Source organism: Rutidosis leptorrhynchoides, chromosome 8 (genome assembly GCF_046630445.1).
Source record: "Rutidosis leptorrhynchoides isolate AG116_Rl617_1_P2 chromosome 8, CSIRO_AGI_Rlap_v1, whole genome shotgun sequence".
Taxonomy (NCBI): Eukaryota; Viridiplantae; Streptophyta; class Magnoliopsida; order Asterales; family Asteraceae; genus Rutidosis; species Rutidosis leptorrhynchoides.
Genome location: NC_092340.1, coordinates 367923172 through 367950778, shown reverse-complemented (window position 1 = coordinate 367950778; position 27607 = coordinate 367923172).

Genomic DNA, 27607 nt, shown 5'->3' with positions numbered 1-27607 from the left:
TGGTTCTAGATATTTATAAAAGTTATATACGTTTTAATAATAAAGTTCTTTTTAAACTGAAAACGTTTTTGTACGTTTGAAACTAAATAGATCAATCGAATCTTTATGAGATTCAATATTCCACTATCCTTTGTCTAGTTCTCAATGATTGACAATTTGTTCTTATTTATAAATCACTTTACCATTTTCCGAATAATGTTAAAATGGAAAGATTTCTCAAATCAACGTGGGCCTTTCAACAGAGACTTGTAATCATAATTCAATATATATGATAATTCAATCATTTGATCTTATCTTCTAATTCCATTGATAAATATTTTGAAACAGATACAATCATATAAAGTATTTAATCTAATATTTTGTTTACGTTTCAAGTTATAATATATATACACATACACATATATAATCATATTCGTTTAATGGTTCGTGAATCGTTGGAACTTGGTCGAGGTTGAATGAATGTATGAACATAGTTTAAAATTCTTGAAATTTAACTTAACAAATATTGCTTATCATGTCGGAAACATATAAAGATTAAAGTTTAAATTTGGTTGGAAATTTCCGGGTTGTCACAAACGAGTCTAATGATTGTAGAATTGGGTTACATTCGGTAGATTGTGTGGTTAGAGAATCGTGTAAGGATTCTAGTTGTGGGTCTCCTTGGAATTGGCGAATAGAGGAGTCTTTGGGTCGTTAAACTCATGGGAGTGGGACCCATATGCCAATGGTTGCATTAGTGTGTTGTGGATTATAGGGGAACATTCCTAACGGAATATCCCATATAGTTGTAGTTGTGCCAATATGTGGAAGGGTGTAAGACTTGGTGTTCTTGAGCATCTCCTTAGTGTTAGTTGAAGGGCTTCATTAGGCTATAACGTTTGGCCTTTTGGGAATTGCGGGTAGCGTGTGATCGCTAGTAAATTTTTACAAGATAATAAACCGTAAGGTTTGTCGGGTTAGTATGACTTCGGGTCATTATTGTGGAGAGACGAGTGACATCGGGTGTATGGAACTCAAAGATCGAGTTTCTAAATCTTGGTAGATTTTGGTGGGAGTCTGCATGACACTCCGTCAGGTGCCCCCTTATGCCTGCTAGTGTAATGTTCAACTTCGGTGATGGTGTGATCACTTTGTGCTTAGGGTTCCCGTGAGATACCCTTGGAAGCATCGAAGATTATAATAGTGATTGACGGGTGATAGTAATTTGACGGTTGTGAAATTCGAAGGTTAAGAGCATTGTAGTAAATACTTCTTATGAAGTGACGGATGAGCGAATCTTGTTGCTCTTAAGTGATAGATGGGTAAAGATGACCAGTGAGCCGATAATTGACTTAATGGTCGGTTAGGCCGAAGGTTATGATGAAGTGTTAATATTGTGGTCAATGCAATTATTATGTCGGATTGGTCACTCTTCTCCATGAGAGTGAGCAAGTGTTGATAAAGGTTCGTTGAGTGAAAGGTCGGGTGATCTCGACTGAGATGCATGACTAATTAAGCGGAGTGGCATATGCCTAGGCTTAGAGGCGTATGTAAGACTTGGGTGGGGTTCGCTTTGCGAATGATGAAGGACTGTTAGTTGTGAATTGTGGTATGAAGGTGCGATGTTGTCGCATGTATGACATCTTTAGTGATTGTGTATGACTGCTCTGAGAGCCTAAAGTGAATTTGCAGTGATTTGGTGTGTATGACCAACAATGAGAATGGTCATGTGTTGTCACGACCCTACTTTTTCCGTTATATTTTACCGTTTATTATTTAACGTCCATTAATTGTTATTCGTGCCACGTCATTTCTATGACCTATATTATTATTTTAATAATAATATATTAATTATTATGTGTTATGTGAATATTTATATTCATATTTTAAATTGTACGTTTCTACGTGTCGTGGATTTCTATCCGGTGAATCTTTTCGGTTTTCAAACCAACGGTCAGAATTTTGAGATTTTCAAATCCTAATTATTTTAAATATGATATTTTTATCTCATATGAATATATATAGTGTTTATATATTTTATTTGTCGCGTATACTTTATCTCTCCGAATAATTAATCGCGTAGTAGCGTTTTCGCGTTTCGGGTTTCGTTCGGGCTTTTGGGCCACAAGCTATCATACAGTACATCAAGTTGGGCTAAATGGGAGCCCATTCCTACCCATTTTCGGCCGAACTCCCCATGGGGAGGGTTGGTTTTGTCAATTGTTGAAACTAGTACACTTAGTTCATAATATCACTACTTCCTTTCATTTTAAACCTAATCTCTAATTTTTTTTTCTCTCTTATCCTTCCCTCATCTTGATGCCGTCACCACCAACACATACAATCATCATCATCTTCATTTTTCAAGCTTAAAGAATTAGGGCTTTTATCATTTCCGGATTCTACTCTTCGATCTCTACACGTTCATATCACTTGATTCTTGATTAGGGTATAAACTCTAACCCTAGCTTTTTGATTTTTATTTAATTTTTCTGTTTTTAATGTTATTATGATTATATAGTACTTGTGTATTGTTGGATTGTTGATTGTATGCATAGAAACGCTCATTGGTGTATGTTTTCGGTTTGATTGATTTGGGACAGCGGGCATTTTGTTGATTTCTGTACCCTTGGATGTTTTTATGATAAAATAAAGTGTTTAGATGAGTTCCTCTCATCAATACAATAATTTTAGACTTTGAATTCATGTTAATTCGAGTCCCGGATCAAAAGTTATGCTTAAATTGGTGTTTTCATGGGATTAAAATTTAAAAACGAATGTATTCAGTTTTTTCCGACTTTGTGACCATTTTTGGAGTCTCTAGGGTGTACTAGTGTGTTAGGATTGATGATGGGATGAACATTCATGTTCGGGTCATCGAAATCCGAGCCACGGTTCACCCGGAATGACTAAAACAAGATTTTGAACGGATTAAAGTTCCAAGTTGATTCATGGCTGTAGGTCATGACCTGGAGACTGATTTTGGGGTGTTCTTGAGTACACTAATGTGTCGGGTGGTTTGGTTAGGCGAGGATTTATATAAGACTAGCCGAAAATCGACACCCGGGGCTCAAGTTATGACCCGATGAACGTTTAATTAAACTTATGGTTATAAAATTTGAACTTATGATATAAATAATGATTTTCATTATTATTAAATTACTTATGATATAAAAGTAATTATTTTAATTTAAGACTTATGATATATATAGTTATTATATCATTTATTAATTACATTTTGATTTAACCTAACTTTTAATTAAACTTATGATTAATAATACTTTTATTATTTATGAAAAATACTTATGATAAGTATTAAACTTATATTATGAGAGTTTTATAATAAGACTTATAATAAATATTAATTAATCATTTATTTATTATAAGGCTTAGTTATTATTTAATTATAATTTAATTATTAAATACTTATGATTTAATGATTATAATTAAAACTTATGATATGATTAATAATTCATTATTAATTAATAACACTTATGATATGATTTAAAATTTATTATTAATTAATAATACTTATATTATGATTAATATTAAATTAATTAATTAAATACTTATGTTTCATTAATTATATCATTTAAACTTATGTTAACTTTAATAATTCAATTTAATTAAACTTATGATATGACATAATTATACATATATGACTTTAAATAATATTATAACTTATATTATTAATATAATTTATACTTTAAAATTCAAGGTTGACTAAGTTTGACCAAGATTGACTTTTGAGTTGACTTTCGGTTGACTTTAACTTTCAATTGACTTTTGTTGACTTTTCTAATTAAGGATACTTCCTAAGTTATAAAATTTCCAAAAATTGAAACTTTCTAAATATGAAAACTTTCCAAAAATAGAAACTTTTCAAAAATGAAAACCTGCTAAAAATAGAAACTTTCTAAAAATAGAAAGTACGTGTCCTTACGCTGTCCTAATCAAACCGAAGCATATTGAGTGCTGTTCTATGCTTAGTTGCAACAAGTCCTATAGCTATCATACTAAGACTTGACCTAAGTTAGTTATTTATATCGACCTGCTTTGATTATAGGTCGGCGTTGTGATCACTCTTGATCAGTTTATCATTTGTGGTTCACGTTTCTGTGTTGTTACATCGTTTACATTAAGATGAGTTATAGTCCCATTTTTCTATTTTAAATCTTCTGGGATAAGAATACATGTAATTTATTTTATATTTTGGACACAAGTAGAAATTGGTTTAAATTATTCATTGTGAGTCGAACGAAAATATTCCCTAATCTGGTAATTTTAATCACTGGTTTCTTCTGGTAAACGTGAATCCTATGGATAGATCTATGGGGCCTGACAGCCCCATTTCATGCTAGTCGCGCTAGCAGTTTATAAGCGGAATGTATTAGTACTTCGTTATTTTTGAAGATACACATGTTTAGTGTATATTATTGTTTGGTAAGGGTATGGAAATGGTTAAGTGATTACCAGGTGTCTCACGGGTTAATGGAATAATATTTTTATATGTTTTCGAGCATATAATTTTGTAGTCCAAAATGGGTCTTTATGTTTTCAAACATAAATTTTATGGTTTAAATTAAATATTGTTTGCAATGATTAAACCTATAATTCATTCAACATTTTTGTTGATAGTTACTCGCATGTTTTATTCTCAGATTCATGATTGATTGCTTCCGCTGTGCTTAGAGAGTCTGCATATTTATGATGACAGCTTTTGTTAAATATTAACTTGCATTCTATTTTGATACATTAAATTGTGGGTGTCTTTTGGTCAACTTTTGGTTAAGTATTTATGTATGTTTTTTCTAAACTTACATATTTTGGTAGGTTTCCTTTATAGAAAATCATTTTTAAATAAAGAATGCAAGGTTATTTATTAAATTCATTTAGAGTTATGATCAAGCTGTGGGACCAAGATAACGATGGTCGTCAAGTGTACTTTGACGGGTCGTTAAAGTTGGTATCAGAGCCTTGGTTGTAGGGAATTAGCCTGCATTGATGTCGTCACCCCGAGTCAATAGGGTGCATTAGTGAGTCTAGTCTACAACCTGACCTATAATGTATTAATATATGTGATTATTTGTATTCTATGGTATGTATATTGTTATCATACATATATCTCTGTTATATTCTGAATCCGAGAGGAACTCCCATTCCGATTTAAACGTATTCTCCAACTCATGCGAGTTTATCTTTATAAGAACACCTCGGTTAGTGAAACCGAGGGGTGTCATTCTTGACTTCTGAAATTCTCGACATTTCTATGTCAGCTATTATGTTTATGGATATAACGTCTGAGTTATATTACGTGAGATGTCATTCAGGACTTCTGAAATTCTCGACATTTCTATGTCATCTATTATGGTTATGTATAACGTTTTAGTTATATTACGCGAGATGTCATTCTTGACTTCTAGGGGCTCGGCATTTCAATGTCAACTATTATGTTTAGGTATATAACATTCTTATTATATTACGTGCCTTTGTGCCATTGTGCCTTTGTGCTTTGGGTTGCGAATCGGAAACGTCATTCTTGACATTTAAAGATTCTTGATGCTTCAAAGACATTTTTATGTCATCGTTACTCTTGTTCATTACTTTTGATGTTTTTGTCTCTTGTGCTATCCTTAGCACATTGTTTAAGAAATCGATTTAGAGATATTGTATGGAAATTCGAGATTGATCGCGTGTCCTGACCTCATGTAGTGCTATTGGAATGGAACTATGAATTAGTATAATATAATGACGCCAGGCCAACGTGGTTATATTAAGGTAGTTCATATAGAAATTCCAATATTGTGACATGAGGAATAGAAAGTGAATCAAAGAAAATCCTCACGCTATTCATTCAAAAATTCCAATGTTATTACATGAGTAAGGAAAATACTCATTTTCTTATTTTTTGATATACGAGAAACTCATTTTAACCAAACTACCTATCTCATGCTTTATCCTTCATACCTCACTTGTTAGCAATAGCTTCGCACGCGAACAGTGTTGGCCCAAGGACTTATGTCCTGACGATAGTCAAAACGACATTTAATTCATTGGTTTTCATGACCTAATAACATTTGTTGGTCAATGTCGTACGACGATCCAAGTTCTCCACTCGATCTTCTACGATCTTATTTCAACTCGTAACCTCTGAAATACGAATACTCTGTTTATCAGGTTTCTTACACATTTGTTTAATTGTGCGGCCCTCACGAGTTTTATGGACGAATAGAAGTAATAAGATTTTCTGTCGCGTATGCAATTTATAAAATCATATATGTACGCATAAGATCAAATAAATAAGTTTACCTTAGCCTATTTTGATTAGTACATACTAAATTATACCTTCAAAATTATTTTAAAACCACTCATTTATTGAGTTGTATAGTTAAGTCAAATTGTTTTACGTAAAATGGTACACGTTGTACATACTTCTAAATTTACTAAGAACTTCGTTCCGTTTATGGGGTTACATCAGACGTCTAAAGCTTTCTCAAAACTTCTTTGGTTGATTACATTAAAATTTTCGCATTACTCTGCAGTGTGTTTGGATCACAATTCTTCTCATCCTCCGTTTAAGGATGAAATTTACCATTAAGTTCGGTGATAAAAACTCTTACGCCACTTTGGATGGCGGTTTTATAAAATTTGTTGGGAATTCTTTGCGCTCATAAAATTTTCATTCTTTTGGAGTTGACCATTCTTTATAACTCATGATTAGCGTTTCTTTTCAATCCGCACATAAATTTAAGAATAAGGATGATTCCTAGATTGACTCGCTCATTGTGCGAGGAAGTTCACTCTTGCTGAAAGATCACACCTTTCATACGTCTTCCTTTCAGAAATGTAATGAAAATTTACTTTGAAGTCCATGATCCTCGTTATCCCCTTTGAAGGAATTGTCTTAAACATCTATACCACTGATGTGGCCACTATATATAATGTTTTCTTTGTTGGTTGCAACTATATTTCATTCGTCCCAGTTTGTCCCCTTGGGGAGCTCCTGTTTTGTTTGTTAAGAAGAAAGATGGTTCGTTCCGATTGTGTATTGATTATCACGAGTTGAACAAGCTTACTGTTAAGCATCGTTATCCTCTTCCAAGAATTAATGATCTGTTCGATCAGCTTCAAGGTTCGTCCATTTATTCTAAGATTGATCTTCGTTCTGGTTATCACCAATTGCGCGTTAAAGAAATTGACATTTCGAAAACCGCTTTCTGTACCCGTTATGGTCACTACGAATTTCTTGTTATGCCGTTCGGATTGACTAACGCACCTACTGTGTTCATGGACCTCATGAACCGTGCGTGTAGACCTTATCTGGGCAAATTCGTTATTGTTTTCATCAACGATATTCTTATATATTCCAAGAGTGATCAAGAACGTGAAGAGCATTTGAGATTAGTGCTTGACTTGTTAAGAAAAGAAGAGTTGGATGCTAAATTTTTCTAAGTGTGCGTTCTGGTTGAAAGAAGTTCAATTCCTTGGGAACGTTGTTAGTAAACAGGGAATTCAAGTTGATCCTGCCAAGATTGAGGCAATTGAGAAGTGGGAAATTCCAAAGGCTCCTACTCAGATTCGTCAGTTTTTAGGGTTGGCATGCTACTATAGAAGGTTCATTCAAGATTTCTCTCGTATGGCGAAACCTCTGACTACTTTACGACAAGGGAAAGAAGCATGAGTGAAAGGATGAACAACAGAATGCTTTTCAAATTCTGAAGAAGAAGTTAACTTCTGCACTGATATTGTCACTACCCGAGGGTAATGACGATTTTGTTGTCTATTGTGATGCATCGCGTCAGGGCTTTGATTGTGTTTTGATGCAACGAAAGAAAGACATCGCTTACGCATCACGTCAGTTGAAGATCCATGAACAGAATTATACAACCCATGATCTAGAGTTGGGAGCTGTTGTGTTTGTGCTTAAGATTTGGAGACGTTATGTATATGGGGTCAAAAGTACAGTGTACACTGATCACAAAAGTCTTCAACATATCCTTGATTAGAAGCAGTTGAATATGAGGCAGCGATGATGGGTTGAGACGTTGAATGATTATGATTGTGAATTTTTATATCACCCAGGAAAGGCCAATGTTGTGGCGCGTTAAGTCGTAAAGAGAGGGTTGAACCTCGTAGATTTAGAGCCTTGAATATGACAATTCGAACTAACCTCGCTAGGCAGATTCTTGATGCACAACAAGAAGCCTTGAAGGAGGAGAATTTTGTGAACGAGAAGGTCAGAGGCATGGGTATGAAATTCTAGGTACGAGCCGATGGTACTCAGTATTTTGCAGGACGACTTTGGGTTCCGAAATTTGGTGATCTGTGACAACACATTTTAGATGAAGCTCATAAGTCTAGGTACTCTATTCATCCTGGTTCAGGAAAGATGTATCATGATCTTAAGGAGCTGTATTGGTGGCCTAATTTGAAAACTGATGTGGCTACTTATGTGGCTAAGTGTTTGACCTGTGCTAAGGTTAAAGCTGAACATCAAAAACCGTCCGGACTTTTGGGGTAACCTGAGATTCCCGAGTGGAAGTGGGAAGGTATTACAATGGATTTTATTACGAAGTTACCGAGAGTAGTGGGTGGTTATTATACCATTTGGGTTATTGTTGACCTACTCACAAAGTCAGCTCATTTCTTGCCAATTAAGGAAACAGATTTAATGGAGAAGCTTACTCGTTTGTATTTGAAAGAAATTGTTTCAAGACATGGTGTTCCTGTATCTATTTCAGACAGAGACAGTCGATTCACATCGAGGTTTTTGCAGTCCTTACAGGAAGCTTTAGGGACAAAGTTGGATATGAGCACCGCTTATCATCCACAGCCGGATGGTCAGAATGAAAGGACCATTCAAACATTGTGTAGTGACCCGTCCTAATCCATCTGGACGAAGTCTTTAACAGTTGGTCCCATCGCGAGGTTCTGACCTCTATATGCCATGAACGACTCCATGTCATATGAGCAAATGCACATCGGAAGATTTCTTTTATACCTGAGAATAAACATGCTTTCAAGTGTCAACCAAATGGTTGGTGAGTCCATAAGTTTATCATAAACAATAAAATTCATCATTTTGATAGACCGCAAGATTTAAATGCTGCATGGTACAAATGGGCCCGAATCCTATACCCACCTGTAATGTACATGCGATATATTTTAAATACAGTACACCTTTCTCGTGTACGAAATCATCTTTCATAAATCTTAGTAACCGTACACATATTTCGTGCACAAAAATAACATACACATAACCTGTGTATAAAATCATTCTCTCTATACATAACATTCACTTTTCATTGCTTTCATAGCTTGGCTTGGTAACCGACCTTAACATATAATGTGCATAATAATATCCCCAAAACAGAACATCTCGTCTGTATAATAATCATATAAACTTTGAAGTACTAAACACCACGCCCACTAGCCCTTCCGTCTAGTGAACATTCTGGGTGGGGGTGTTAAACCCGGTAGCTACCTTTAGGATCCGCGTCAATTAGGCGTGCACTAATTCTCAAAATTAGTGATGTTCCCAAATTCTTAGGTTACCAAGCAATAATAATCAGGAGAAAAATATTCATATCAATTGTGGCAATTATCACGTCCACATAATTCAATGGTGGCAATTATCACGTCCACATAATTCATTCGAGGAATGTTTTGCTTGTGTCTATCTCGTCAAACATTTATAAAAGCATTTCATGTATTCGCAGTTCAAAATGTATTTCAAAAGCATTTAATAAAGCAGTTGTAAAAGTAGCGCATGTATTCTCAGTCCCAAAAATGTAAAGAGTAAAAGGGAATCAAATGAACTCACGATACGATATTTTGTAGTAAAAATATGCATACGACGGAACTGAACAATGCAGGGTTGGCCTCGGATTCACGAACCTATATCATTTATATATATATATATTAATATACATAATTGTAATCAAACAAATTTATATATTATTTGTTATTTTATTAACTTATATGTTTCATTAATAACTTAATTATCTATTTTTATTCTATATACTTTAGATACATAATTAGTATTTATTATAAAAATATTTATATAGTTATGTCATATGTATTTAAATATATTTTTATATAACAAATATTTATCTAGTAAAATAATATTAATAATAATAAATAAAAGGTATATTTGATTAATAATAATAATACTAATAGTAATAATAATAATAATAATACTTATAGTAATAATAATAATGTCACTAAGTATAATACTAATAATAATAATGATAATCATAATAATAATTTTGATAAAAATGATAATTTTTCTAATACTGATAATAATAATAAAATGATAACAATAATAAAAATGATAATTTTAATATTTTTGATAATAAAAATGACAATAATAATAGTAGTAGTAATAATAATTATAATAACTATAATAATAATACTTTTACTAATAATGATAATAATAATGATATTAATACTAATAATACTTATTTTAATAATAATAATGATATTAATGATAATAATGTTAAAAATAATAATTTTAAATGTTAAAATAATAATTATAATAATAATTATTATGATCTTTATAAAAATTAATAAAAATTATAATATTCATAAAAATAATAATAAAGATAATAAAAATACTGATAATTCTAATAATAATACTTTTATAATTATAATAATAATTCTAATAATATCAATAATAATAATAATAATAAAAATAATCATATTAATGAAAGTAATAATAATAAAAGATTACAACCTTTGAAGAAAGGAGCTCTAAAAATAAAACGCCACTGTCCGGGCTCGAACCCACGACCTCTCGCTTACACAAAACACCCCTAAACCATCCCTCTGCTCGCTACTTTTCTGATTTAAACTCAAGTGAAATATTATTTAACCCGTAATAAAACGGTTTCCACTTTCTTCTTCTTCTTCCCCATTGTTATTTGGCCCAATTCATTTCATAAGTCCAATTAACAAATCCATTTATTTCAATAAGCCCATACGGTATTTAATCAAAATACTTAATAGCATGGCGATAAATTTATACAAAACTTCTACCCCGAGCACACGCAATGGAACCGTAGACAGTCAAGTGAAATCCAATCCACGAAATAATTTGATCTATGGACATCATCATTGTGGTAAATGGGTGTATTGACATCAGGAAGTTTATTAAACAATTCGAGAGATTACGGTTTATTATTATCCCATCATCAAACTCTCATCATCACATCATCTTCCATTAACAATATCATAAAGGGCAACTCACCGACAGTTTGATTAACAATACATTGAATGAATAAATAAATAATCGAGTGTGATTATAAGTATCATCCTTTTCATTGCTTCATCATCATCATTCTTTTATTAAATTTCTCCTTCGGTTGCAGCTGGGTTACAGAACAGAAAAAGAGATGGAGATCTAAACGGTTGCAGCACTATTATCAGGTGTTTGGTTTAGTGTTGATCGAATAGAAGTTGAATAACAGATGACCTGTGGTGGTTTCTCAATATTTGGAACAGAAGCATATAATTGTTTGTTGAATCTCGTGGTGTTTTATGGCTGCAAAACCGACTACTATTAGTGATTATTGTGTTGCAAAACAAAAACAATTTACTGCAGCAGTAGTCACTGAAATCGATCACCATGTCTATAGTAAAAAAATATATGGTGGTGGCGGTTAGGGTTTCATGTTGATCGACTAGAAATCATGAAGGGTTGTGATGGTTTTTCATCGGCTTGAAACAGTAACAAAAGTACAGCAGCTGCAACAGTGATTAAAAGGGTTTGCAGGTGGTGATAATGGTTTGTTTCAAGTTGTACAGGAAGTAGGAGAATATAGGTTATGGGTGGTGGCTGTTATGGCGATTTTCAAGAGAGAGAGACGTTAGAGAGATGGTGGTTACAGGCAGTAGTGGTGATTGAATGGTGAATTGTGGTGAGTTTGGTCCATAGGGTGAGGGTAGAAGGTGAGGGTCTGATCGAATAGTTTCACAGGAAAATAATTTACAGCTGTAGTAGCTCAAGGTGGTGATTATTTGGGTGGGTTCTTGGTTGTGGTGTTCGAAAGAAAAAAAATATAAAAAGGGTGCTCATGGTGATGGTAATATGGTTTCGACAGGAAGTAAAAACAGAAAACAGATTGTTCAATAGGAGCAAGTACTTGATTATCATTCGGTTTTTGGATGTGGGTGTACATGGTGATCGACATAAAATATGTAGACTTACGTTGATGGTTTAAGGAATGTGGTAATCAAAACAGGAAACTTACTCATGTTGAAGGCGGTTGTTCGAAGGTGGTGTGGTTCGGTTAATATATTTCCAGGTATGTGTGGTCTTTGGTTCACAAAATAGAACATTAGTTGAATTCTTGTAGTAGTGTGGTGATCGAGGTGGTATAGGGTGACGACGGGTTGAGATAGTGAAGGAGAAGAAGAAGAAGAAGAAGAAGAAGAAGAAGAAGAAGAACTCAAGAAGAAGAAGAAGAAGATAGTGATGAGAGTTGCAGAGGAATTTCCTCATATGAATGTACAGAGAGATAGGAAGGTATAATAGATGAGATACGTAGATTAGATGGCTAATAGAAAGCAATATTCGTACAATAATTTGCAGACATGAACAAAATTATAAAAGTTTGAGAGTGAAAGGAAACAGATCCATATATCTAGTTTGATGGGGATAGATGTTAAACAATTTAACTAGCCTACTATTCTTCTTGTGAAAACATGGAATCCAGCTCATTTTTCTTAGACGATGGAATCCCACATTTAACGTGGTTGTTATGAATTAAAAAAGGAAACATATAAAGTTGGCAAAATTTTCATTTTAATAATACAAGGATGCAAGTGTGATTATATAATGTTAAAAATATTACCGTAGTCACATTTAAATATTCAAATGACTACGTTTAATTTAAAAGTTGTATCATGATTTGAAAAAGAAATATCTGCCAACAGCTTTACGGACTGTTATATCGAGCTCCATTGTTAATCAGTGGCGGATAAATGTCTTCGGAAAAATCCCATATTTTTAGATTAAATGTCTTTATTTATTTCAGTCATTATGGTATAAAATTCGATCATTAAATAAATAAATAAAAATTAACTCACTGTCCACTCCCGATCCAAAGTAAAATATAAAAAAAATTAAAACTTAACAAATTGTTCCTAAATACATTTTTAATAAGCCTATAACTTATATATCTCATTTTCAAATCACCGTTTATTTTAAAATCATATAAGTTCATTTTAGACTTGCTTAATATTAATTGGAACATCAAATGAGTATTACAATTATTTAATATTTATTTTTAATATACTTTATTTATATATAGAGATATATTTTAAATATTAATTATTATAATATCTTATTTTTATTTTATTACATTTTAATAACAACAACATATAATACTTCAAATTATATATTTATTATTTATATATATATATATATATATATATATATATACACACACACACACACAATTCTATTTACAATTAATTGTTCGTGAATCATCGAAAGCAGTCAAATGTTAAATGAATCCTCGTAAATTGTTCAAAAATTTTAAGACGCAACATAACAGACTTTGCTTATCGTGTCGAATTCATATAAAGATTAAGTTTAAATTTGGTCAGAAATTTCCAGGTCATCACACGTTGGAAGACATGTTACGAGCGTGTGTTATTGATTTTGGTAATGGTTGGGATAGATATTTGCCACTGGCTGAATTTTCTTATAATAACAGCTATCATGCAAGTATTAAATCCACACCGTTTGAAGCTCTGTAAGGTAGAAGGTGTAGGTCTCCTATCTGTTGGAATGAGGTTAGAGATGCTCAACTCACAGGCCCAGAAATTATTCATGAGACTACCGAGAAGATCGTACAGATTAAAGAAAGGTTGAAAACCGCCAGGAGTCGGCAAAAGAGTTATGCCGATGTTAGAAGGAAAGATTTGGAATTTCAAGTTGGTGATCGTGACATGTTGAAGGTATCACCTTAGAAGGGTGTGGTACATTTTGGTAAGAGGGGAAAGTTGAATCCTCGCTTTGTTAGACCGTTTGAGATTATCGAAAGAATTGGACCCGTGGCTTATCGTTTGAAATTGCCACAAGAACTTAGTGCTGTTCATGACATTTTTCATGTATCTAATTTGAAGAAGTGTTTGGCCGACGCCAATGAGACCATTCCTCTTGATGAACTTCATGTTGATAAACAACTCTATTTTATTGAGGAACCTGTTGAAATTATGGATCGAGAGGTTAAGACACTCAAGCAGAGTCGAATTCCTATCGTCCGAGTTAGATGGAATGCCAGACGCGGATCCGAGTTCACTTGGGAATGTGAAGATTAGATGTGGCTGAAGTACCCGCATTTGTTCCCAAATGACGAGTCACCCCTGCACCTACTTAAATTTCGAGACGAAATTTTCGTAACGGGTAGGTACTGTCACGACCCTACTTTTTTCATTATCTTTTACTATTTATTATTTAACGTCCGTTAATTGTTATTCATGCCATGTCATTTCTATGACCTATATTATTATTTTAGTATTAATATATTAATTATTATGTGTTATGTGAATATTTGTATTCATATTTTAAATTGTACGTTTCTACGTGTCGTGGATTTCTATCCGGCGAATCTTTTCGATTTTCAAACCAATGGTCAGACTTTTGAGATTTTCAAATCCTAATTATTTTAAATATGATATTTTTATGTCATATGAATATATATAGTGTTTATATATTTTATTTGTCTCGTATACGTTATCTCTCCGAATAATTAATCGCGTAGTAGCATTTTCGCGTTTCGGCTTTCATTCGGGCTTTCATTAGGGCTTTTGGGCCACAAGCCATTGTACAATACATCAATTTGGGCTAAATGGGAGCCCACTCCCACCCATTTTCGGCCAAGCTCCCCATGGGGAGGGTTGGTTTTGTCAATTGTTGAAACTAGTACACTTAGTTCATAACATCACTACTTCCTTTCATTTTAAACCAAATCTCTTTTTTCTCTCTCTCTTGTCCTTCCCTCCTCTTGATGCTATCACCACCACCACATACAATCATCATCATCTTCATTTTTCAAGCTTAAAGAATTAGGGCTTTTATCATTTCCAGATTCTACTCTTCGATCTCTACACGTTCATATCACTTGATTCTTGATTAGGGTATAAACTCTAACCCTATCTTTTTGATTTTCATTTAATTTTTCTATTTTTAATGTTATTATGATTATATAGTACTTGTGTATTGTTGGATTGTTGATTGTATGCATAGAAACGCTCATTAGTGTATGTTTTCGGTTTGATTGATTTGGGACAGCAGGATTTTTATTGATTTTTGTACACTTGGATGTTGTTTATGATAAAATAAAGTATTTAGATGAGTTCCTCTAATCAAGACAATAATTTTGGACTTTGGATTCATGTTAATTCGAGTCCCGGATCAAAAGTTATGCTTAAATTGGTGTTTTCATGGGATTAAAATTTAAAAACGAATGTATTCAGTTTTGTTCCGACTTTGTGACCATTTTTGGAGTCTCTAGGGTGTACTAGTGTGTTAGGATTAATGATGGTATGAACACTCAAGTTCGGGTCATCGAAATCCGAGCCACAGATCACCTGGAATGACTAAAACAAGATTTTGAATGGATTAAAGTTCCAAGTTGATTCATGGCTGTAGGTCATGACTTGGAGACTGATTTTAGGGTGTTTTTGAGTACACTAATGTGTCGGGTGGTTTGGTTAGGCGAGGATATATATATAAGACTCGCCGAAAACCGACACTAGGGGCTCAAGTTATGACCCGATGAACGTTTAATTAAACTTATGGTTATAAAATTTGAACTTATGATATAAATAATGATTTTCATTATTATTAAATTACTTATGATATAAAAGTAATTATTTTAATTTAAGACTTATGATATATAAAGTTATTATATCATTTATTAATTACATTTTGATTTAACTAAACTTTTAATTAAACTTATGATTAATAATACTTTTATTATTAATGAAAAATACTTATGATAAGTATTAAACTTATATTATGAGATTTTTATAATAAGACTTATAATAAGGATTAATTAATCATTTATTTATTATAAGACTTAGTTATTATTTAATTATAATATAATTATTAAATACTTATGATTTAATGATTATAATTTTAACTTATGATATGATTAATAATTCATTATTAATTAATAATACTTATGATATGATTTAAAATTTATTATTAATTAATAATACTTATATTATGAATAATATTTAATTAAATAATTAAATACTTATGTTATATTAATTATATCATTTAAACTTATGTTAACTTTAATAATTCAATTTAATTAAACTTATAATATGACATAATTATACATATATGACTTTAAATAATATTATAACTTATATTATTAATATAATTTTTACTCTAAAATTCAAGGTTGACTAAGTTTGACCAAGGTTGACTTTTGAGTTAACTTTCGATTGACTTTGACTTTTAGTTGACTTTTGTTGACTTCTCTAATTAAGGAAACTTCCCAAGTTATAAATTTTCCAAAAATAGCAACTTTCTAAATATGGAAACTTTCCTAAAATAGAAATTTTTCTAAAATAGAAACTTTCCTAATATAGAAACTTTCCTAAAATGAAAACCTGCTAAAAATAGAAAGTACGTGTCCTTACGCTGTCCTGATCAAACTGAAGCATACTGAGTGTTGTTCTATGTATAGTTGCAACAAGTACTATAGCTATCATACTAAGACTTGACCTACGTTAGTTATTTATATCAACATGCTTTGATTATAGGTCAGCATTGTGATAATTCTTGATCACTTTATCATTTGCAGTTCACGTTTTTGTGTTGTTACATCGTTTACGTTAAGGTGAGTTATAGTCCAATTTTTCTATTTTAAATCTTCTGGGATGAGAATACATACTATTTATTTTATATTTTGGACACAAGTGGAAATTGGTTTAAATTATTCATTGTGAGTCGAACGAAAATATTCCCTAATCTAGTAATTTTAATCACTGGTTTCTACTGGTGAACGAGAATCCTATGGATCAATCTATCGGGTCTAACAACCCCATTTCGTGCTAGTCGCGCTAGTAGTTTATAAGCGGAATGTATTAGTACTTCGTTATTTTTGAAGATACACCTGTTCAGTGTATATTATTGTTTGGTAAGGGTATGGAAATGGTTAAGTGATTACCAGGTGGTTCATGGGTTAATGGAATAATATTTTTATATGTTTTCGAGCATATAATTTTGTGGTCCAAAATGGGTCTTTATGTTTTCAAACATAAATTTTATGGTTTAAATTAAATATTGTTTGCAAAGATTAAACCTATAATTCACTCAACATTTTTGTTGACAGTTACTCGCATTTTTTTTCTCAGGTTCATGATTGATTGCTTCCCCTGTGCTTAGAGAGTCTGCATATTTATGATGGCAGCTTTTGTTAAACATTAACTTGCATTCTATTTTGATACATTAAATTGTGGGTGTTTGTTGACTTTCTTTTGGTCAACTTTTGGTTAAGTATTTATGTATGTTTTTCTAAACTTACATATTTTGGTAGGTTTCCTTTATAGGAAATCATTTTTAAATAAAGAATGCAAGGTTATTTATTAAATTCATTTAGAGTTATGATCAAGCTGTGGGACCAAGATAACGATGGTCATCAAGTGTACTTTGACGGGTCGTTAAATGTGTGTCAAGGAATGACAATTCCGCGAGATGTTATCATCTTGGCGGTGAGAAGGTGGAGCTTAATCCTAAGTGGGGGTGTTTTTACTGCCACCCATCCACACTAGTGTTTATAGCTTGATGTACTTGGTTGTGTATATTGGCGTTAGTGATGCTAGCTTGTATGCGGTTATGTGTAAGTTGCGCAAGTAAGTGGTTTATGTATGTATACATATAAGTTTTGCACTCACTAAGCATTGTAGCTTAGTCCCTCGTTGTTTACATTTTTATAGATTGTGGCACGTCGAAGGATAAAGGTAAGGGTTTGGCTTAACTTGCTTGCGGTAGATTCTTGAAAGGCGCTTCTTGGTAATGGACCAGACGATCATGCTCACCATTGGGTCATTTTGGTTAAACAATTGGTTAAACTTATGGGTCTTTTGTACCCGATGATGTAACTCTTAACTTGTATTTTGAAACTTGTGGCAACATTTGAACAAGTAATGTACTAAATCTTGTGTTGTTGTGGTTAATGTCATTGTTAAAAAAAATGTCATATTTTTACAAGTTAATTGTTAAATCGGTTTGAAGGCGTTTCATAAGTGTACGCGAGCTTAGTTTGGTTTTTTGTTTTAGTTTGTTGGGTTGTATGATTTGCTCGTTATTAGGAGGTTTCATTGTTTATGAACCTTTTTTATTATATAAAAGTTATTCGTTATTTTCGCAAACAAAAAAAAAAAAAAACTTCGTATGTCCCAATTTTACTATTACATGACCACTCAAAAATCTCTTTTAGTTGATTAACAAAATAAAAAATATAGCACTTATAATAAGAAGTTAATCTAAAGTAAAAGATGCAAACATTTATAATGAGATAAAAAGACAATATAAAAAATAGGTTAAAGTTAGTATTAAATAATATAACATTAACAAAACAAATATCGTCAAAATAGTAGGTCAAGAAATAATTCCAACTGATATAATGATGCATCGTTAATAGAAACATACGAAATGTCTGCAAATCAATGTTTCGCATCAAAAAAATTGATTAAAACTAATGTATGCATAAGTTTTTGGAGTACTTCATCTAACAATAATTGGTTTAGAGCATTAAAGAACTCATGATCATATATGTAGGACATATTATTGAACTGACAATGACAATGATCCTAACAAATGGTATCAGAGACATGGTTGTGGCCCGAATATGTGGATGATGCAGAGTGGCACACCCCTAGCTAGTGCAATGATGAGTTGATCAATTATACTGAATGTCTCCCTGATGCGCTTCGGTCAGGTTGAGAGTTCCAAGGCTTTAACAAGACTGAATGCATGTTGGATTCTGACTATCGTTGAGGGGGAGGCCCATATGGATATGGTTTTGATGTGAGATTTGTTAGGTCTGCAAACCAAAGTCCAATCGAAGATTGAATGAAACTAATATATTTATATAACCTCTTGGGCTAATACTTCTATCATCAATTGATTTTACAGTTTTTGGAGATCCCATGAACTTATAGCATGGCATATTATTGAGCTGACAATGCTAATACTCCGTAGTTCGAAAGATTATTTAATTTAAGACTGTATTAACTTAAGGGTATGTTTGGATAGTTGATAACTCGAGCTGAATGTTGGAACTTGAGATGAAAGCTTAAGTAGATATTTTAAGTTTATTTTTATCGTAAGTGTTTAACAAGATGGTTGAATATAAAATCTGTCCCACATCGTTTGGAGAGTAAAACGAAGCATGCCTTATAAGGGTGTGGAGACCTTTCCTAGCATGACGCATTTTAGGATTACAAGCATAGCAGATCCCATGAGAACTACGCAGTTAAGCGTGCTCGAGCGAGGGCACTATCAGGATGGGTGACCTCTTAGGAAAGTTCTCGTCGTGTGTGTAGTCACCAAGAATAAGTCGTACGCCTGGGGGCAAAACAGACAATATCATGCTACGGGGTAACGAGGTAATTGGATTGTTGCACCCATGAATCCCTTGGGCTCGGGCGTTATAGGTGGTATTAGAGCCAGGCCCAGACAAAACTTGCACTGCGGGAACGTTGTGTCCCATTAGGGGGAGGATTGTAACATCCGTCCCACATCGATTGGAGATGGGAATGAAGCATGCCTTATAAGGGTGTGAAGACATTTCCTAGTATGACGCTTTTCGACACTACAAGCTCAACGAATCCCATGAGAACTCTGTAGTTAAGCGTTCTCAGATGAGGGCACTACCGGGATGGGTGACCTTCCAGGAAAGTGCTTGTCGTGTGTGTAGTTTCCAAGAAAAAATTCGTGTGCCGGCAAGCAAAGCGTACAATATCATCCTACGGGGTAACGATGTAATTGGATTGTTGCACCCAGGAATCTCCTAGGCTCGGCCATTATACTGAACTTATAAGCATATAATTGTAAATTAACTTATATTTTTGTTATTTGTAGAGCTTATGTTTTAATAATCTACTTTGATTTTATGTACCAAACTAATTCTTTAGCTTGAGTTTGTCAAAAACATAAACTCATTAAGATTCACATAAACTTATCATCTAAACACACCTTTAAAAAGCACATAATCATCAATGTTTCACCTTATGACATACAATTGCTTGGACGATTTTATTAATAGTTGTTCCTTAAGACCACCATTAACTCTACCCGTGACGTCACAGACATTGAGTGCACTTTTTGGCCAAAAAGTGTAATTTGACTGTGACTAGGCAGGGTTAGAATTTGACACTCATTAACACAAAATGTCAAGGTTTTGTGTTAAAATTCAGTAGGGTTCACGTATTTTATATTTTAACATTTTATTATTTAAATTTAATACATTATTTAATAAACCTAAATTTAATATTCATAAAATAAAAAAAAGTACATTCGGAATAAAAAAACTGAAAAAAACGGGACATTAAAAAAATGCAGAAAAATAAAATAAAATAGATAAAAAAAACTATTCGTCATCGGATGATTCTTCATTTTGCTGCGGTGGTGGTGGATCGAGCAAGTACTTTTTGAAGCCCTTCGATCATATATTTGCGGGCTTGTTCGTTGATTCCCGAGGGATCGATGGTTAAAATGATAGCTCCTTGAAAAGCAGTTCGTAATGTTTCTTCTTTTTCACATGTCGCACACCCGATGTTCTTTCCTTTTTATGTTTTGAAATAGCTCCCAAAACCTCCTCCGCTTTCGATGAACTAGATAAAGAACGAGTTATGTCGGAACATGTTCGTCACCTATAACTAAACACACAAATACATATTATTCGTATATATATATATATATATATATATATATATATATATATATATATATATATATATATATATATATATATATATATATATATATATATATATATATATATATATAGAACATGTTCGTCACCTACAACTAAACACACAAATACATATTATTCATATATATATATATATACATATATATATACATATATATATATATACATATATACATATATATATATATACATATATATATATATATACATATATATATATATATATATATATATATATATATATATATATATATATATATATATATATATATATATATATATATATATATATATATCCGAAACATAAATTTACATATATATTTATATATAAATCGGAAATATATATTTTAGGGACTAACAATATATATGTATATGTATATGTATATATATATATATGTATATGTATATATATATATATATATATATATATATATATATATATATATATATTGTTAGTCCCTAATGATGCCTAGATCGACCGGTTTGTATGGTGATTAGTGGGTTAGAGGTATTAGTTATTCATGAACACTTGAGAGAAACAAGATAAGGTTTGTAGGTGCAAAATGGATAACTAGATACAAAAGATGTGGGGAGGTTGTTTATATATGACAACCTCCCAAGTTACATAAGTTACATTGTTACCATGGTAAATACTAGTAAATACATTACAAACTAAGGTTAAAACCGTGCGCCACTAAACTATTACATAAACATATGTCAACAATCTCCCCCTTGGCGTGTGGTTTTCAAAAAATATCACCTCCCAATCATCAGCTTTGGCTTGCACCTTCTGAGGTCTTCTTCTTTGCTTCTTCCTCAGCTTTCATCACCTTAATCACGTCACTTCCCGGTGTGTAGTTCCTTTCATAGTGTTTGGGAATGATGAACTGTTTGAGGCTGGTGATTTTTTATTCAAATCGTGGTACATATTGAGAACCTGTGAAGTAGTTCTTCTTCCTGTTAATCCCTAACGAAGTATCAAATTGCCTCATGTACAGCCTAAACTCAAGGGGTTCATTGATGTGATTCGCCATCTCGTTTGTCATCAAATTTTGATAGTTTCCTATGTTCTCTGTTCGTTTGCAAATGTCGAAGAACTTTAGAGCACGCTTGAGGGTTCCATCAGAGTATTTTGGCAGCTCAGATTTACGAATGAATATAGGCTTTCTGATTTTGTTGCGAAAGTTGAAGCCTTCTTCAGGGGCGTCCAAGCAATAGCATATCTTAAATTGAGACAAATCCAGAGTGTCGATGGTTTGATTTGGCACGGAGAGCAGGATCTTCTTTCGAATCGATTTGACACCTAGCTAAAGATCATATTGAGAGGCAAGTTTAATTCTGTCTTTCATAAACCTTCTCACCCTTTCGATTGTCGTTTCGATAACCCAAGTCTTTCTTATTTTGTCCTTCAACCAATTGTATAGGAATAACACATCAACCGGTTTGAGTTCAATCAGATCATACTCCGAGAACGTGTACTCTTGGTCTTTTGAACGAATCACTCTAAAAAATGGGGTAAACACTCTATTTGACAATGACCTGCAGAACACACTGTTTATGACAATAATCGGATACTCTTTCTGGTCCTCCATGTCAAACTCATCCCAGTTCTTATAAACCTGCCTTTGATAACGGTACATTATCAACTTGTCCTTGTCATTAAGAAAATCATAGCACCCCACTGGCTTGAACCTTTCAGCAACTGGCAAGTTTTTAAGTTTATCTTCACTCACAAAGATCCTGTACGCTTGCTCTTCCAGCCAACAGCCCTGTAGTACCTCTTCAGATTGAGGTTCACCAATTTTGATTGGCAGTGCTCTATGTTTGTTGAATTCTCCATGTTGTGGATCAGATGACGTGGATTGTTCAGGAATCGGTTGAGTGGTAGGTTTGGGAAATCTAGGAGCGGGTTCACCGGTGTATTCTTGAGTGACAAAATGATCAAATTCATTGAGCTCTTCCTCGTCAGGAGCTTCTAAGGTCACGGAATTCTCTTTTGAGAATGCTCCTTCAATGGTAACAGTCGGTTGGGGTTTCAGGTTTCTGAAGTACTCTTCTTCTTCTTCTTCTTCTTCTTATTCTTCTTCAGATTTTAGAATAATAAGCTGCGGTGCAGGTGTAATGATTGTTTCAAAACGTGAGGTGATGGATTCGATTTCGGGACTCGTGTATACCACCATAGCAAGAGTGGATTCTCCTAAGGTAACCATTGCTTCAGACATTTAAATTTTGGTTTCTACTTCTTCTTTGACATCAGCAAACAAAACATCATCAAATCATCTTCATCATCAGAGTTTATTGTAATCACATCATGTCCTTCGAGGGCAACATCATCTTCTTCTACTGTGTACTCAATCCCTTCGACCATTCCTTCAGGCACATCAGAGTCATCGACAATTTCTTTCCCTTTTCTGGAAGAGTTGGGTGGAGTTTGTGTTTGACTGGGAGTTTGAGTGATATGCACAGTGGATCTTCCTCCGATATTCTCCCCCTCATGTTGGCCGCCGACGTCGGGGTCATCATGTCGCCGGGAGGAAGATGTTTGATCAACACGACATGGAATCAGTTCAAGTACATGAGGATAATTCGGGATGAGTTGGAGAGAGTTGAGAAGGCCAAGAATTACTTTTCTGATGTAGTCATCCTCCGAAATATTAACAGGGAGAAGGTGAGCATGAAATTCGTTCTTTCGTTGAAGATAAGTGAGGTTCGGTTGATGTGTGACCGATTGAGTGATTGGTGATGATGTCATGATAGGTGGTGAGAGTGGTGGTGGTGATGCATTGAGATCAGGAGGGAATGATGTGAATTTAAGAGATGGTTGCTGTGTTGTTGTTATTGGTGATGAGATAATTTGGCCCTGCATAGAAACGTTAGTTAAAACAGCCTGAGATTCTTGACGAAACTCAGTTGTCACCACTGTTGAGCTTGAAAGCTGAGCAGTGAGGCCTGTTGGAATAGGACTTCCAAGCGATCTTAGAGAAGCAAAGTCTGGAGATTTGCATGTCTCTACGCTTGTTGTAGCAGTCTGAGGTATAGACACTGAACGTTCCGTATAGGACTACATCAAGTCCCTGCGAGCACTAGACACATTTTCAAATTGTTTTTGGCGAATCTCATCTAAAGTCGCCGACTCTAACTCATATGAAACAGATGTTTGTGCATCTGAGTGGCTTCCTAGTGTTCGTGGAGGGCTAACGTTTTCTTTTTTCCCTATCTCACTCCCGGTCCGCACATCCTCTCTTGATTTTTCAACCCCGCCCTCATTACCATCCTTATCACTCCAATCAATATCATGTAGAACCTTCTAGAGTTGTTCAGAGGTTACTTTCTTTGGTTTAGTTTTCTTTTTCGGCCTAGAATCACCCTCAGTTCTTTTCCCCTCAGACTTTCTTTTCATTGACCCTCGCTAGCTAGATCCCTTACCAGGTGTCCTATCAGCTCCTTGGACAGGTTCCCCGGGTGGTAGGGGATCCATAGGAGCTCCTATCTCTCTTAAGTAGCTCATTATTCTTGGATCGTCTCTTGGTATGAGATTTAGTAAATGAGAAGGTATGTGTTGAGCTTGTACATTTTTGGATCCTATTCTCTTTTGAATGAACGAGATACATTCCTGCTTCACAAATGGTTCAACCCAATCTCTAGGAATAGGTTCGGGAGTTTTGTCGCTGTCATCAATAATGCCTGAAAGAATGTTTGCGTAGAATCTCTGGAATTGAATGTATGAAAGGAGAGGCACTAAGTGTATTTCTATCATGAGATCCCAGATAACTCGGCCAAAATCACCAGTCGGCAAGAACATGATTCCATAGAAGATTTTCAGCAGGAATATGGTGATGTGGTCGGATCCAGTCTGCATCGGATTGAAACATCGGTTAACAAAAGTGTACAGTACTGCCCATCGTTGTGCCATACATTGCTTTTTGAATTCCCTTATCTTTGTGACCTCTCCATCATATCTAAGTTGTTGTACGGCAGCTAGCATCTCATTTTCGGAAGGAAATTCATCATATTGTGCTCTAACTGGAATGGCTAAGAATCGTCTCATGTCGGTTAGGGTGAAAGAAACTCTCTGATCAGGGTTTTGGGAGGCTAGAAAAGAAAAGTAGTCAGGAGCATCGTCAACAGATGGATGGTATGTCATGGTGTCCCGCATTAAGAGAAGCTGACGTTCAGAAGCATGCTCGAACTCAGTAAATACATTGTGCATCGGGTGGTTTAGTAAGATGGGGATCCAGTAGTCACATGGAGTGGGGACATCTTCATTGAAAAAGGCATTGTTCGACATTGCTGTTGTATCATGAGTATGGTTAGTTAAAACACAGTTCATATGGTGTGTTTGTAAAGGTTGTGTCAAAAACATTTAATTGTTTTAATTAAAATTTGCCAGAAGCTTTGAACTAACACCAACACTTAGCAAAATTTTGAGCAGAAACATTTTTCGAGCAATATTGGTTTTCGAGCAATAGTGGGTTTTCGAGCATGCACTATTCAAGCATTTCATACAACAAGAATTTTCAGTAAACATTTTCGAGCATCAAGGGTTTTTCATACAACAAACCTTTTCGAACACAAACAGGTTTTTCAGACAAAACTTTTTCGAGCAGTAAGTTTTCAGTCACTACACATTTTCGAGCAGTGTGTTTTCGAGTGCTCGAAAACCTGTCTGTTTGAGCACATGTTGAAGATGAAGTAAAGGGATCATCAAATTAGGCTAGAATTAATCTTTAACGTGAAAAATCTACATCAAACCTAACAAGTTAGAAGTGTGAATCATGACTAAATACCAGATATGCTCGAGCAAAGTTAAAAGCCCTAAATTCGTCACTTATTCGTAATCATGAAGACGAAAGCATATAAAGGGGGATTAATGGAAGTAAACATGTTCAAATCATCACATAGCATGAATCCTAAGTCGTTTTAACTAACAATTTTATGTTTTCAGGTGTAATCGAGTCAGTTAATCGGTTCTAGGGTTCGAAACACCATTGCACAGTAAAACAGAGATTAAGCAACTAGACATACAAATCATGAAATTTTTTTTATATATATTTAAATGATTACAGAGGCAATTAATCTCCTATGAGACTACGAATTGAATCATAAACACACAAATTAAAGGAAAATACCAATTTAGTTAAAGGAAAGGGACGATGAACAGTAATGATGCAGATGGTTCTCCTGAGAGTAAGTGGACCTTCATTTTGAAAGTGAGATTTGAAAGTGATGGGGTTAAAAGTAAACTTTTATCCTTTTATAGGCACTTGATGACTGAAAACTTTTTTTTCAGTCATGTTTGCTCGAGAACCTTAAATCATAAATGGATAGGTCGAAAACTTGAGATTTCATACAAAATTGCTCAAAAACCTTCAGAGTTTGAACTTGCTCGAAAATGTTCAGTTTTTCAAGCAAATTTGGATTTTAATGGGATTAACCTTTAAGAATTCTAAGAAATTATGTGAAATAACCAAGTTAAAGTTTAAACTTTAATTATTTTTCAAAATTTAATTTTCTCAGATTTTAACAACTATTGAGACCAGGAACCATGAGGCAGTCATATAGACATATCCTCTTAAGGCAGTCACATGGACACATCCTTCGTCATTTGTTGACTGTGATTTTGAGGCAGTCATTTAGACACATCCTCTTGAGGCAATCACAGGGACACATCCTTCGTCATTGCTGACTGATTGGATTGGGGCAGTCATTTAGACACATCCTCCTGAGGCAGTCACTGGGACACATCCTCCATCATTACTGACATTTTAATCTCAACTCCCCCTAGATAGTTGTAGGGTTTAGGAGAGTTATGTTTGAAAAAGCGAGTTTTATACTGTTATTTATGTAAAAGTTAGTTTAGATTTTGAAAATCATATTGACACCGGATCTCACACTGTAATTTATATGAGAGCCATTGTTCTCATCTCCCCCTCAAAATGTGATGCATCAAATTTTGAAAAACACAATACTCCCCCTAGGCAAGTGCATCACTCTCCCTAGGCAATTGCCAGGATCCTAAATGGAAAAGAAATTAACCATGCCAATTTTACCAACCACATTTTTAAATGTGGGTTCATCTAGGGCCTTGGTCAGTAAGTCAGCTAGTTGACTTTTGGTGGGTACAAAGTACAATTCAACATTTCCTTTCTCAACATGATCCTTAATAAAGTGGTAGCGAATGTCAATGTGTTTAGTTTGAGAGTGGTGAACCGGATTGCTAGTGATAGCAATGGCACTCTGAGAGTCGCAGTAGATCAGGATTTTGTGGAATTTGAATCCATAAGCAAGAAGTTGGGTCTGCATCCACAACACTTGGGAGCAACAGCTTGCAGCTACAATGTATTCAGACTCAGCTGTGGAGAGAGAGAGATGCAGTTTTACTTGCGGGAGAACCAGCTAACCAATTTATGACCTAGGAATTGGAGACCACCAGAGGTACATTTCCTGTTTACTTGGTCACCACCATGATCAGCATCCGTTAATGCCGTAAGGTTGAATCCGGTCCCGAAGGGATACCAGAGTTCAAGGTTGGGCGTGCCTTTGAGATAGCTAAAAATTCTCATTACGGCCTTGTAGTGAGAGTATCTAGGGTTGGCTTGAAATCGGGCACAGAGACATACAGCAAACATGATGTTGGGTCTACTAGCAGTGAGATACATCAATGA